General features: G+C 45.4%; 1 protein-coding gene across 3 annotated transcripts in view; it reads right to left on the bottom strand.

Moving 5' to 3' along the window:
- Window positions 1-11,876, bottom strand: part of RARB (retinoic acid receptor beta) — a 334,164-nt gene extending 322,288 nt beyond the window's left edge. The window contains exons 1-2 of one of the 3 annotated variants that reach the window (XM_055803607.1): window positions 11,833-11,876; window positions 1,706-1,799 (exon numbers count right to left, since the gene is read on the bottom strand). The gene's annotated coding sequence lies outside the window, so the exon portion shown is untranslated. Of the gene's footprint in view, window positions 1-1,705; window positions 1,800-5,098; window positions 5,240-11,832 lie in introns of those variants that run through there. The other 2 variants (XM_055803609.1, XM_055803608.1) reach the window with 2 other exon arrangements.
- Between the last annotated feature and the right edge of the window lie 1,954 nt (window positions 11,877-13,830).

The following is a 13,830-nucleotide window of genomic DNA, read 5'->3' as shown; positions in this document are numbered from 1 at the left end:
CACAAACTGTTTCAAATAATTCAGCTAAACACATTTGCAACATTTGATTGAATTGTTTTAAGTCAATAAATCTAAAGTAAGCGTTATATTTTATTGCAAAGGCATAATTACTTTTACAAATAGAAAGAAATAAAAGAGGTGATAATTATGTTCAGACCACAAATTAATGCAATTAATTTTACCTATCTGGTAAATGTATTAATTACATTGTGGTTGAGTTAGAACTTCAAATAAACTTAATATACAGCCACTTTAGGACTGAAATTCCAGCCAGTGCTCTCACCGAGAATAAATTATGGGAAATTTTCACTGTAGTATGCCTAAGAACTGGTGTCACAAAACTCATGAGATCTTCAGGAATTTAAGGCTAATTTGCCACTGAGTATAGGAAGACATGACAATCATCCTTCTAGTTCCACTGTAGAAATAATGTACTACAGGTGTTTCAGAAAGACTTTTGATTTTTGAAAACAAGCAGTCTCTTTCTTTCCATATGTTACCAAGTCTAACAGAGGCACATTTTTATTTAGGCTAAATCATGCCTTATGGGACACACTTATGAGGAAGAAAGGAGGACATGCAACTGGCATTTGAGACATATTGCCAGTGCAAAGCTGCCAAAAGCACACAGCAGGGAGCATGTTTTGGCTATCATGAGCAGAATAAGCATGCACTCCTTAACCACTGCCAGCTGGCATTTGTTTCCAAATACAGAATGCTCACTAGGCAGTTTGGAGACTGGACATACTCCTAACCTTAAACTATGCTCCCATGAAAATGCACTGCTGAGATACCTCATTAACCATGCCTGTCTCCTAGCTTACTGCCAAATGAGAAAGACTGAATGACACAGAAAAATCATACATTTCTCCCTATGCACAAAAAAGTACCTAAAGTATATCCTAGCATACTCTAGCGCTTACAGCAAGAGAGATTTTAAGCGTGTTGGAAGAAGCTTCTGCCAGCATCTCAAGAAGCAGAAACACTGTCACTACTCCATTATACACAGATAGAAAAAGCGAAATCACGAGACACAGGGTACCAAGAGAACACAGCAATGAACAGCAAGAGTGGCTGGCACTGGGATTATAAACTATACTATCATGTTTAGTACAACCTCTAGCAATCCTTACAACAGACGCTCCCTGCTTTATGTGCTGGGGCAGATTTGTGGGTAGAAGATTAATGTCCCCCTCCATCTGCTAATGACTATATAGGTCCCCTGGGCTTTGCACCAAGGGTACTTTGCCCTTAGGATGAAACAAGAAATGGAAATTTGTGTTCATTTCTACATGAGCTTACTATTTCCAGCAACACTCCCAATCGCTAAATGTGTATTATTTCAACTTTATCTACCAAAAACATATTTTATCACAGTAGTTCAACTGTGATTCCAATTAGACTTTCAAAGAGATCAGTTAAAAGGAGAACAAACCAACAGGGGGGCACTTTTCACTTTTAAAGTGCTTACCTGACACAGCCTGCATCAGTATTTTCCCTATAAGTGCTATTCATTAACTTTTCACTACATTTTCAAAGTGACCCCACTCTTTTGGATTTCCCTTTCTCTATTGCTGATAGCCTGCTGTCATGGACCAAGCAACTCTGAAGGAGGAAATGTGCCAGAGACTGCCATGCAAAGCAGAGGGCACTAATTAAAGCCTTTGTTTCCTTCAGGGGATTCTGTGAGTGGATTTTAACTTACCCTGTAACTGTACCTTTGCTCCTGAAAACTGAAGGCCAGTCAGTGGGAGCTTGACACCAGCGTAGTCTTCATGCACCTAAGCCAGTTTGACATGCTGGAAGAATGTAAGGGGAAAGAACAGTTACAAAGTGAAGTTTTGAAGGAATAAGGCAAACCTACCCATCACCAGAACAATAATACTCAGGGAATAATCAGGGAAAGATCTTAATGTTATCTCATATACCCGCAAATGAGAAATCAAAACCAGAGCGGTGCTTCACTAAAGGCTCTGAATGTGGGCATCTCAGGTTCAAGACGTGCTTCCTTTCTTCCTCTTCACACTCAGCATCCCTATCAGTTGCGACACTGAACCTCTCCTCAGTTCCAGCTCAAGGAAGAAGGAGCTGTCCATGCCACAACTCCCTGTGAGCACCCAATGGAATTCCAGGGCTGGTCAACTGTTTGCACTAGCACGGAGCACACACAACTAACCTCCCCCAGTTTACTCAACTTCACTTTGGAAAAATAAAAAACAGCTGAAATACCTTTACAGCTGAACCATCAGCACAAGAAAAGTCCAACCCCTTTTTTAAAAAAAGGGAAATATGATTTCAGAAATATGACCTCTACCTTTTGATCTAACTAGGCAGTTTCTGCCAACCCACTACTGCCCAACAAGAGGACAAGTGAGAAAGTAGTCAAGAAATTAATAAAATAAAGGAAAAGGGAAAAAAAAAAAAAAAAGAGGAATTGCTCTGTATTGCCCTTTTACATCTTCAGCAGAGAATTGACTGTTCTCAGAGTCTACCAGAGTGCAGAAACTACAGCCACAAAAGACAGTTTGCTTTTCCCTCTCACATCAGCAGCACTACAGAACAATGGGTGCTGCACTAACAACATGCTCTGCCTGTCCAGCCCTTAGTACTCATAATATTATTTTCAAAACACTTCTCTACTGGTTTCCCAAATCAGGAAATGCTCTAAATCAAATATATACACTTAACATTGTTAAAATCGGTCATAAAACCCAACCAAAAAAAACCCAGCCTGATTTTGTATAAATCTGCAGATCTTTCAGCAAAGCTATTTCCATATTGCAGTCTTGCTAGAACCAGCAGAGCTGCTCCCAGATTTCTGATCTGAATCCAGTGATGTTGGCGTTTTTCTTACGCTTCCTCAACAACAGCTCATGCATTTCAACTTTCATTTAAAAATTAAAGAGAACACCTTTCCCTTTTATATATGTACAATGCTGGAAAACACATCCTGAGTATGATTTAAATACACAGAGCAGCTAAAGGGGATTCAAAATTGCTAACGTAACGTCTCCTGATTACTCTCACACCCTTTTGGAAGGGTTACTTAGAGTTGAGAAGCTTGAATCTCAAGGCTAAAAAAAATACCTATATATAAATATATTGTTAAGAATATTAAATACAAAAGCAGGACTCAAGGAAGGTGAAGGACAGAGCAAAAAGCCGCAGCTTCCCTTCCCTGTTGGGAGTACAAGACAGCATACCTCCTGCCTGATACCCTTTCGAGCAACAGCCTGCTCTCCTTAATGTTGCCTCCTCGATTCCCACCCTGTGGCCAGTACAGGTAGGCAGCCCCTGGAGAGAAAGGCCACTGAAGCCTGTGCATCTTACAGAGCACCAACAGCAATCATTCAAGCTTTTATACAAGCCCATTGTACCTCTGCAGAAAGGCCGCACTCAATCTGGCCCACAGAGAGAAAACAGCAGCCTAGATTGATAGCATCTACTTACACCGCTGCTGATTATATACATACTGTCTCCAACGGTCTTTCTGAAAGGCTGAACAAGAGTCTCAGGTTTTAAACCTGAATCACAGCTAGCATATTTAACTCAGTTAACAGTAAAAGGCATTTAATGTCATCTGCTAAAAAGCAAAAACATAATTGTTCTGAGGGGGAGCAGGGGGGTTACTGCAGACAGAGCAACCCTCGGGGCAGTGTGGTGATGAAGTACAGGGCAGTTGGCAGAGGCAGTGCAACAAGAGCTGGGGACCCAGGTGGGTTGGTAACTGAGCAGTTCTACCACCATTATCTGTGACCTGCTGGCGTGGGCCCCCAGAGCCCTCCAAAAAGAGCCTCCCCTATGAAAAACTAAAATCGTGTCTTAAAATGTTGGGAGGGGGGCAGAGTTTGTTGGGTAGGATGCTCTTGGGGTTTTTGGTAGTTTGGGGAGTTTTTTTGTTTTGGTTGGTTGTTGGGTTTTGGGTTGGGTTTGGTTGTGGTTTTGTTTTGTTTTGTTTTTTTAGCGGGGGGGGGGGGGGGTGTTGTAAAAAAAAGAAAACAACAACAAGGGTGGTGAAACACCAGAACAGGTTGCTCAGACACCCATCCCTGGAAACATTCAAGGTCGGGTTGGACAGGGCTCTGAGCAACCTGATCTAGTTGAAGATGTCCCTGCTCATTGCAGCAGGATTGGACTAGATGACTTTTAAAGGCCCCTTCCAGCCTGAACTGCTCTATGATACATTCCTCCCTCCTTCTCCCATAAGTAAACATGTATGCACGCAGTCATACAAGGTAACAAATAAACTTGTTCTCCACTACTGAATTTTCCAATTTCAAAATACAGTCCTCAATATATAAAGTTCATGCTATTTCAGTGAGATACTGCTTGAACGAATAATGCCGGCAGAACTACAATTCACATACCATAGACTATTTGGTCATCATTAGGTTTTTTTTGGAAAAGCTAAAGTCTTAAGGCCAAGCCTATCAGGATTTCTGATTCATTGTGACTTCACACAGACACCCAAGACAAGAAGTGCTGAAATCTTGCCTGCCTTAACACAAAGTTAGTTCTGAGAAACATGAAACAACTCTTTAAGAAAAAACACATCTTATATTCAAGCTGTATATCACAAAACACAAATGGTCAAACATGACGCCACAACTAACAACAGCAAACAACATCGAGTACTCCCATCACATCAGGCCCAAAGCACATGTCAACAGTCAGTCTTAGAGAGATTCATTAGTCACTCTAGAAAAAAAAAAAAAAGGCACTTTTTTATTACACCAAACAGCCATTTCTAACTTAGTATGTGTTACAAACCCTCCCAGATTTGTGAAGAACTTACCTACACTAGCCGCAGCCAAAACTACCACCTGACATGCCTTACATTTATCTGTCAGAGCTCTTCTCAACACGTGGCAGCAAGACTGTAACTAGGCATGGCAGCAGCACGGTGCAGAAGCACTTTGCCCCACACACAGTTTACACTTGTTCGTTTTGTACATGCTCTTTACAAAATTATCTTTATTCTAAATTACGTTGGCCATGAGTACTACACAATGGGCTCCTCTGATACTGCAAACAAATAGCTCTTCCCTTCTAAGAATATAATTTAAAGATTATTTAGCATAATTCTTACGATACTTACTTTCTCTGTGGGAAATCTTCTTACAGAATCAGAATAATTTAGGCTGAAAAGGACCTCTAGAGGCCATGTCCTCCAACTCCCAGTAGTCAAAGCAGTGCCGATTTCAAAGTTAGATCAAGTTGTTCAGTCTTGTCCAGTCAAGTGTTTAAATCTCCACAGGCAAATCCCGCAACCTTCACAGACTCCAGGTCACAGCTTATCCATTTTCATTGCTATTTTTTTTTCCTTATGTCCAGTCAGAATTTCCTTATTTCAGTGTGTGATGATTGCACCTTGTCCTTTCTCTGCATGCTCCAGAGAAAAGCATCTCTCCCTGTTCCATAACAGCCCATCAGGAAATGGAAGGCAGCAATTCATCTTCATTCCCTAATCTCCAGCCTGGGCAAACCCAGATCCCTCAGCATCTCCTTGTACACCATGTGCTTCAGCCCCCAACCACCTGAGCAGCCGTCCTCTGGGCTCTCCAGTTTGTCCCTACCTTGCTTGCACCGGGGGCCAAAGACAGGACACAGAAACAGCATTGTCAAGAGCAATAGTCACCCACCTCAACTAGGTGGCCACACTCTTGCTAATACATATCAGCATGCTATTAGTCCCCGTTGCTGCAACAGCACACTGCTGACTGATTCAGTGTTGGTTTTTAATCACTATACACTTTTACTCCTACAGTTCCCATACCCTAAGAATAATGGCTTAGAAGAAAGCACATGATATGGATGGACACCAAATATCCCTTGGGCAATATATAATATAGACAAGACGCCAATGTTGTAGCTAATATTTTTCATTAAACACTTACAAAGAAAAGAAGCCAGGCATGGTCTTACAGCCACGGAGGTGAACCCAAATTCTGCATGAAAAAGGATGGCAATATGCCACATCTTAAGCAGTAAATTTGCAAATCAGTACACTAAATCTGAGAAGTGCTCTGTTTCTTTTCCTGATTAATTTTTAAATACAAGTATTTTAGCTAAAATATTAACATCTACTGATGGCTGAAACAAGGTGGCTGCTCTGAGTTAAAACTCTTTAAACTATGAAAATGCAAAGACTTTAACATATTTCACCTTGATCACACAGCACTGTTTTACAGGTCCCCTTGACATACAGAGCACCATAGTCTTACCTTCCTTCCTGATCTCAAAGCAAGCTCTTCTAAGGATGACCTCAGAGGAGCAGCATGAAGCATTCAACAGAAAAATGCACTGCTTCATGAGTGGCATCTCAGATCACCTAAACACAGATCACTGTGGAACAGCATTTTTTTCAGTGACCAAACAAAGAAATATCTACATTTAAAGCAAACTGAATGTGGTTTAGAATGTAGCTATACAACTTCCTGCAGCTGACCCCAGAAAAAATAAAAGACATATGATCTGTAACTTCCTTTGACTTTTCTTTGAACTCTAGATGGAAACCTTTAAAAAGCAGGATTTTCTTACTAGTTACTTCTAAGTTTTCTGCTAAATTAAATTTCAAAAAAGTACCTAATGCTAAAATATTTGCATGTACCAATACCTTGGGCTAAAGCGCCCTCTCTTAAAGAAAAAGAACTTCTAATCATTATTTTGAGATAGGGTCTACTGCATTACTTTGATAAATGAGCAGTACATATCACTCACTTGACAGCATAAATTCCAAAGTATTTGCAGAGAATCTAGGCATAGGTCAAAACAGATACAAGAAGATGTGAGAAAAGGAAGATGTGTTACCTGTACTGAGCTACTGAGAGTGACCTTAATTGCCTGGCATGTCCTTGCAGAGAGCGAATCGGGTTTCATTCAGAGACCCAAGGAAGGCAGCTTCCTATACAACTTCTGAGGATGCTCCCCATATGCCAGAATGGGTTTAATAAAGATTCTATGTATCATTTACTTAAAGCCTGTCTTCTATTACGTTGCTCCCTGCAGCAGCAATATGTAGCAGCTTTTTCATATCTGCCTAGATAAGAACTAAAACCTCCACAATCATGACTACCAAATACTGCAGCAATAATCAGCAGTCCTGGACCTTAAGATTACTGGGTGTGCAAGTTCAAAACCTGTCCCCTTAGCTGGCATATAATTTCCACCTGATCACACAAAATGTGTTTTAACCATCAAAAATAGTCATGGAAATATCTACATACACACACGTGCGCGCGTGCACACACACACTCTTACTCTCTCATCTCTGTGTACCGTACGCAGAATATATGTTACAGATATATCCAAAGTAAATAAGCCTTCAGCAATTTAATAATAGTAACAAACATAGGTGTCTGTAATATTCTGCATCCATGAGAGAAAAGCCATGGCAAACGCACCGGAGCTGTTGCATGGTGGCAGTGTCCATGGCACCTCCTCAGTGAACCTGCTGCAATTCTGGAAACACACGTGCTCCCAGCCCCACACTGCTGTCTATCAACTCCCCACGCCAGCCTACTAAACGGGAGACAAGCTGTAGCCCTGCACAAGAAGTAGTAGAGAAATTAGTGCGTCTCACAAGAGAGGCCCCTCTGCCTGCAACCAGCCCAAACACACACATCGGCACAGGATTCAACTAACTCAGGTCTGAAGTTTTACACACAACATGGAAAGGTTTTGCCATCACTGGTCTAACAGGGAGGACAAAACCCACCCTGTGTGCAAAGCTTTTTTAACACCTCCAAGGCTGGCACTTTTACTTCTCCAGGTTTGAGGGTTTTTTCCCCTTCAGCCTATCCTCTCCATTTAGCTTACATAGAGACCACCTACCGAGCGCCATGCTAATTAGCAACAGCTTGCACTCCGTATTAAAAAAAAAATAGCCCCCCCCCCCCAAAAAAAAATATCTAGTGAAAAGGGAAACTGTATGAGTTCATACACATTTCAACTGGCCTATTTTAATTATATCTAAATAATTTTAATTCTGATCAGCAGACTTGCCATAATGGCTGAAAAATAAAGTCATAAATTAGATCTGTGATATGGTAGGATCTACTGCCCTACAGACTTGCTATAAAGCACTACTGAAACATATATGGCTGTAATCAAAGCTGACAATAAAAAGCTCGTTGTGTCAGGATATAAGGAAGAGGTGAACGGCAGAGAAAAGTTAGGCTGGCATAGAAAAATCTAAAACCTCCAACAAACTAAATAAATATTTAACCAAGTGAAGGTCTTTCTGCTTTCACTAACACGAGTAGCTCCTAAAAAAAAATAAAAAAAGGATTCCTTATACTTTTTACAAAGGCATATAGTGATAGGACAAGGGGTAATGGCTTTAAACTGAAAGAGGGTAGATTTAAATTAGATATAAGGAAGCAATTCTTCACTGTGAGGGTGGTGAGGCACTGGAACAGGCTGCCCAGAGCAGCTGTGGATGCCCCATCCCTGGAAGTGTTCCAGGCCAGGCTGGATGGGGCTTTGAGCAACCTGGTCGGATAGAAGGTATCCCTGCTCGTGGCAGGGGGGCTGGAACTAGGTGATCTTTAAGGTCCCTTCCAACCCAAACCATTCCATGATTCTGTAATTACAGGTAAATGTCTATTCTACAAATTCTCCACGCTTTCCTGTATTTATACAGAATACTGCACATTGCTTTGAAGGACGGAAATACGATGAAACTGACATTTCGTCAGGATCTCAGGACTGAAAGACTGTCTCCTATCATATTTAATTAGAACACACCCTACAAAGAAGCAAAATTTGATGTAATTTTTTCCCCAATGACTTGCTTAAGCGTTAACAATAGTTTGCACCTACAATATGCATTGTAATAGACTCCATTATTATAATTAAGAACAGCTAAGCTATATTAGGGAATTTTAGTAACTACAGTCTCCTCCTAATATATAAATGAGAGTCAATGATACTGAAAGACAACAGATTTCATGCGGGTAATCAGAGTTTGATGCTACAAGATATTACTGAAACAACAGGTTATTAAACAGGCAAGAACATATTAAGGCCTCATGCATAAAGTAACTATTAGTTCAGAAGAGTTAGAAGAAACTTCCACTATGACAAAAAGGACACCATAACTGCTCACAACAGTTGGATGACACTGGCTGGACTTTGTACTGCAACCCACTGTGGAGTGGTAGCTTTTTAAATCGCTACTGATAATACACTGAAGATACTGAAAATAATGATAATACAGAAGAACCACGTGCTGGGGTGCAAAGCAGTGGAAAAATAGATCTTTGTCTTGAAAATACTGGTGCTCCACACAAGAAAGAAATACAAGTATTATTGTATTAAACCTGCTTGCAACTCTGATTTTACACATGTGTAAATCCACAGAAGTCAACAGAGACTGTGTTTATACTGCATACCTCTCCCACCATATCCATATGGGCACAAGTATGAAAATGGATGGTCCCTTTCAGACACATTGGCTCAAACTCCTACTGTACACACCTGTGGGCACCTCATAACCAGAAATTTGGTAGAATAACTTATTTCACTCTACAGAAAAGCAGGTATGTGAGAATACTGAGCCTTCTACGCTTTGCCCACAGTAGAGACCCATTACCCCTGAAGCAAGCCAGTATCAATAAATTACTTTCACTACAAATATAAACAAACCTACTTCAGCAGAAAACCAAAAAGTCATCATGATGAAACAGTCCTTGGTGATGTCACTCCTACCTGGAGAGAACCGGATTTTCAAGTGTAACAGATTCTTTACTACACTGCCATTGGGGCAAAGTAGCCTGAAAATGCAAGCGGACTGCAAGACCCCTCAGCTCTGCAGGAAGGTGCAGACGAGAATCAGAAAAGATGCAAAATGCGACCATCTGCTTTGGAGCCAGCCTTTGCACTCTTCATGAGCATGTTTAGTCTCACAGAATGATGACAACCTGGGTCGAGGCAGATCCTACACTAGTAACCACTCTCATTTACTAACACTGACATTACTATGCAAGGACAAATCCTGCAACCCTTTATCTAGCATAAAGTATTTTGCTGGAAGCTTACCCACATAAAAATCTAAGGATCGACCTTCTCTGATCATTAAATCAGACACAGACAGATGCTGACACATCAAGCTCTTACCCAGGGCTTAGTTCATAAAAGAAAGATTTAATTAGCATTTTAAAACAAAACCACCTTTCTTGGTTAAAAACAAAACAAAACACACACCAACTCTCGATGCTCTTAAAATAAGAGCAATGTTTTTTTCAGTTTTGCTTCCAACTCTTCCCGAACGACATAACCAGAACTGCAAACAAGTGACGGCCACATAGCAACTTCTACCCCAATGACACCATTTGCACTGACACCACTTTACCTTACATCAGCCTCTCCCACGCGCATAGGCTCTTGCACTAGGTATTCAATTCCTTCAGTTAACCGTAACATCATATATAATTAACCTACACTTGCTAAACTTCCTCATGAGAACTCCTCCAAGAGTAAGAGCCAAAAAGCCGTCTCGGTAAATTTCCTCTCTTTGGGCTGTTGCTGTACTGTTCTGTTGGGCACTCTTTGGATTCAGCACGGTCCTTGGACAGTAATATTTTGTGTTGCGCCATTAAATATTTTGTTTTCAGAATCCATGCTATTGCTTCCTGTCTGTCTTCAAAGATGAAGTTCGACTGCATTTATTGCCTGCGCTTCAGCCCCTTTGTATTTTGTTACATGTCGCTTGCTAAAAATGCTATTAAGCACGCCTCAGCCAAAGGCAAAATAGCAACGCTATCAAAACCAGCAAAATCCTGCCAGATTCAAACGACCGAGCTGTCACTCTAAATACACACCACAACGTAGCACTGGAGAATATCAGAACTGCATGAACAGCATTCCTATCACCCCCTTGCACCAGAGCCCGCAGTACGCGCGCACAGCGCCGAGCCTTCACACCGTGTTTGTGAAACGCCTATCACTGACCCGCAGCCGGCGGGGCCGCCGCGGGCCCCGGCAGGGCCAGCCCCGCTCACCCCGAAGCAGCCCCCGCGCCCCAGCAACACCCCGCGGCCGGGCGGCCCTGAGCCGCGCGTCACTCCCCGCGGAGCCGGGGAGCCGCCCCCGCACGCCTTCCCGGCCATCCACCGAGTTGCCGAACTACGGAACTATTCGGCACGCACGACGATGAACGAGTAAGTGGCCGCCCAAGAGCCACGCCGCGGTGGCCGTCCCCGCACGGGAATGTCATCCCGCGAGGCGCGCCGCCGGCGGGGCGCTGCCCTCACGCTCCCAGTCACTTTTTACAGCAAGCTCTGCCAAGGCCCGTCCGCTTGTTTTAAGCGCATCTGCAAACACCACGGGTTTATTATTATTATTTTTCGGCCAAAACAAGCGCCGTTTGTGCAGAGGCCGGCACGCGGGGCAGCAGCGCACGGCGGGGCTCCCGCCCCGGGCCGTCAGGGTCCCGCGCAGTTTGGCGCTTCCCGCGCGCGACTTCGCCGCACCGGACCGCCGCGCGACGCCGTCCCGGGCGCTTTTGTCTGCGAGGGAGCGGGGGGCAGCGCCCGCGCCGGCGCCAGAGCGCGGCCGCCCACGGGAGACACGCGCACCCGCCCCGCGCACCCGCCCCGGCGCCGCAGCGCGGCCGCCCCGCTCCGCACCCGCCGCGGCTGGGCCGGGGCGGCGCGGGCCCCGCGCGGGCGCGGACACGCGCGGAAGGGGCCGCGGGGCGAGCGCCGCGCCAGCCGGGCTGCGGAGGGGGGGCGGCGGCACGCCCCGCTCCGCTCCCCTCCCCTCGCCGCCTCCCCCCGCCGCCGGCCGCGGCGGGCAGCAGGGAGCCCTCCCCGGCGCCGCCCGCGTTACCTCCGCAGCCTCCCGCTCCCGCCGCCGCCCCGCCAGTGCAGCCGGCAGCGGCGGCGGCAGCCCCGGACCCCCCGCCCCGCCCCGCCCCGCCCCCTGGCGGGGCCGCCGGGGGCTCGCGCGCCCCCTCGCCGCGCGCGGGCGGGGGGGGGCAGCGGGCAGAAGGGCCCCCTCTGCCATCCCACCCCCGAAGCCCGGCGGGGGCTCGGCGGCGTGGGCGGCGGCGTGGGCAGCGGCGGGGCGGGAGGGGGGGCACGGCGGCCCGCTGGGCTCGTCCCCCCGCTCCCCAGGAGCTGTCTGCCGCCTCCGGAGCGTCGTCCCCCCGGGTCCGGGGGGCGTCGTCCCCGTCCCCCATTCCGCCTAGCGCCGGGGGCCAGGGCAGAGGACGGGCCTCGCCCCCCCGCCCCCACGCCGCAGCCGCCTCGCTGCTGTACCCGCGCTCCTGCAGCCCCCGGGGGAAGTTGCACTCTCGGCCGAGCCCCCGCCCGGCCCACCTCGGGGCCGGTGTGCCGGCCGCCTGATGCCCGGGCCGTCGCGTCTCCCGTGCCTCCCGCAGGCGCCGGGCCCGACGGGCGGCTCCGGCAGCGTGCGGTGGGAAACGCTGGGTTTCCGGCCGGGGAAGGAGCCCCGAGAGCGGAGGAAGGTGCGGTGATGCTCGGGCCGGGCCGGGCAGCTGCCTGCGAGCGGCCGGCGGGGCCTCCAGCCCGCTGGCGACTGCCTGCGTCCCAGCGTAGTGACCGCAGGGTCTTCGGGAGATAAACACGAGCAAAAATACACTCTATTCAGATTTTTGACAGCTGTAATGAGCTCAAGGAAGAATTATGTAAACATTATTAAGTGTAATAAACACATGTCAGCATTAGGCAGTCTTCTGTAGAAATGTTGGTAAAAGCCACGGTGAACGTTTTTTTCATAATGTCTTTTTAACTTTATGTAGCTGGTGTAATAGGCCCCGTGCCTCGACGGAAAATCATTACCCGGTAATAGATGAGCCAGTTCGGAAGGAGAGCCACTGGGATACTGCACACTTTCATTCATAGATGCTACGTATTAGAGGAAGTAGCAGGAGGCCTGCCAACTTTCCCAATTTAATTATTAAGCTGTCAGTTCCTGACTCCTTGTTTCAACTTCCTGAGGCAACATCTGGCTGTAATAACAAAAATAAATAAATAAAATAAAATTTGATCATTCACTCAGCAGCACTCTATTTGCAATGTCCTTTTTGCTGCAACTTTTCTGAAAAAACTCGATACGGGGGATCTGGACTCAGCATCTCTCTGAACCACCCGAAAGTAAAGACAAGAATGGTTTCGGCTGTGATCCTCAAGGCAAAGCTGTGAAGAAGGCTATATCATACTTGAGCCTTTTTTCACCAAGTCCAATGGTGTGTGTTTTAATCTTCCTAATCCTTTTATTTAGAAGAACATCAGCATTTTTTTCACTGCATGAAGCTGAATGATATGACTTTGGGAGATTAAAAAAATAAAATCTTTTGCTAGCCAAGAATTTTTGCATTTTCATCAAACGTTGCTTCAAAAGGGGAATGTTGGCTTCAGGAAAAAAAAAAAAAAAAAAAAGCCATAAAGGATATCAGATTAAATGCTACCAAATGTGAGCAAAACACTGAAGAGAAGTTTTAAAATATCCATGACTGTGTCTTCATGTGTTCTCTGGGTCTGTTTCATATGATGTGACAGCTTCAGCTCCCAATTTGTTATTGCAGTGGCTTTTGGAACTGTATGCCTCTTTGTTTTTTTTTTCATATCCTCGCTCAAATACATGCACACGCTTACAAAAATATGTATCTATATATGTACATGTGCACACAGAGGGACAGATACAGAGTGACTCAGCTCTGCGTTCTACTTGCTTAATCAGTTTTCAGAGCTCCAGCACTGTTCACTTATTTAAAATGCCTAAAGCCACCTTTCCCACATTACTTATTTCACTGCCAGGGTGCAGAGCCTTTGACAAAGCTAGGCCATCTACGCTGCCTTCTGT

Source organism: Falco peregrinus, chromosome 5 (assembly GCF_023634155.1).
Source record: "Falco peregrinus isolate bFalPer1 chromosome 5, bFalPer1.pri, whole genome shotgun sequence".
NCBI lineage: Eukaryota > Metazoa > Chordata > Aves > Falconiformes > Falconidae > Falco > Falco peregrinus.
The sequence above is the reverse complement of the archived record's forward strand: the minus strand, read 5'-3'. Positions and strand labels throughout refer to the sequence as shown.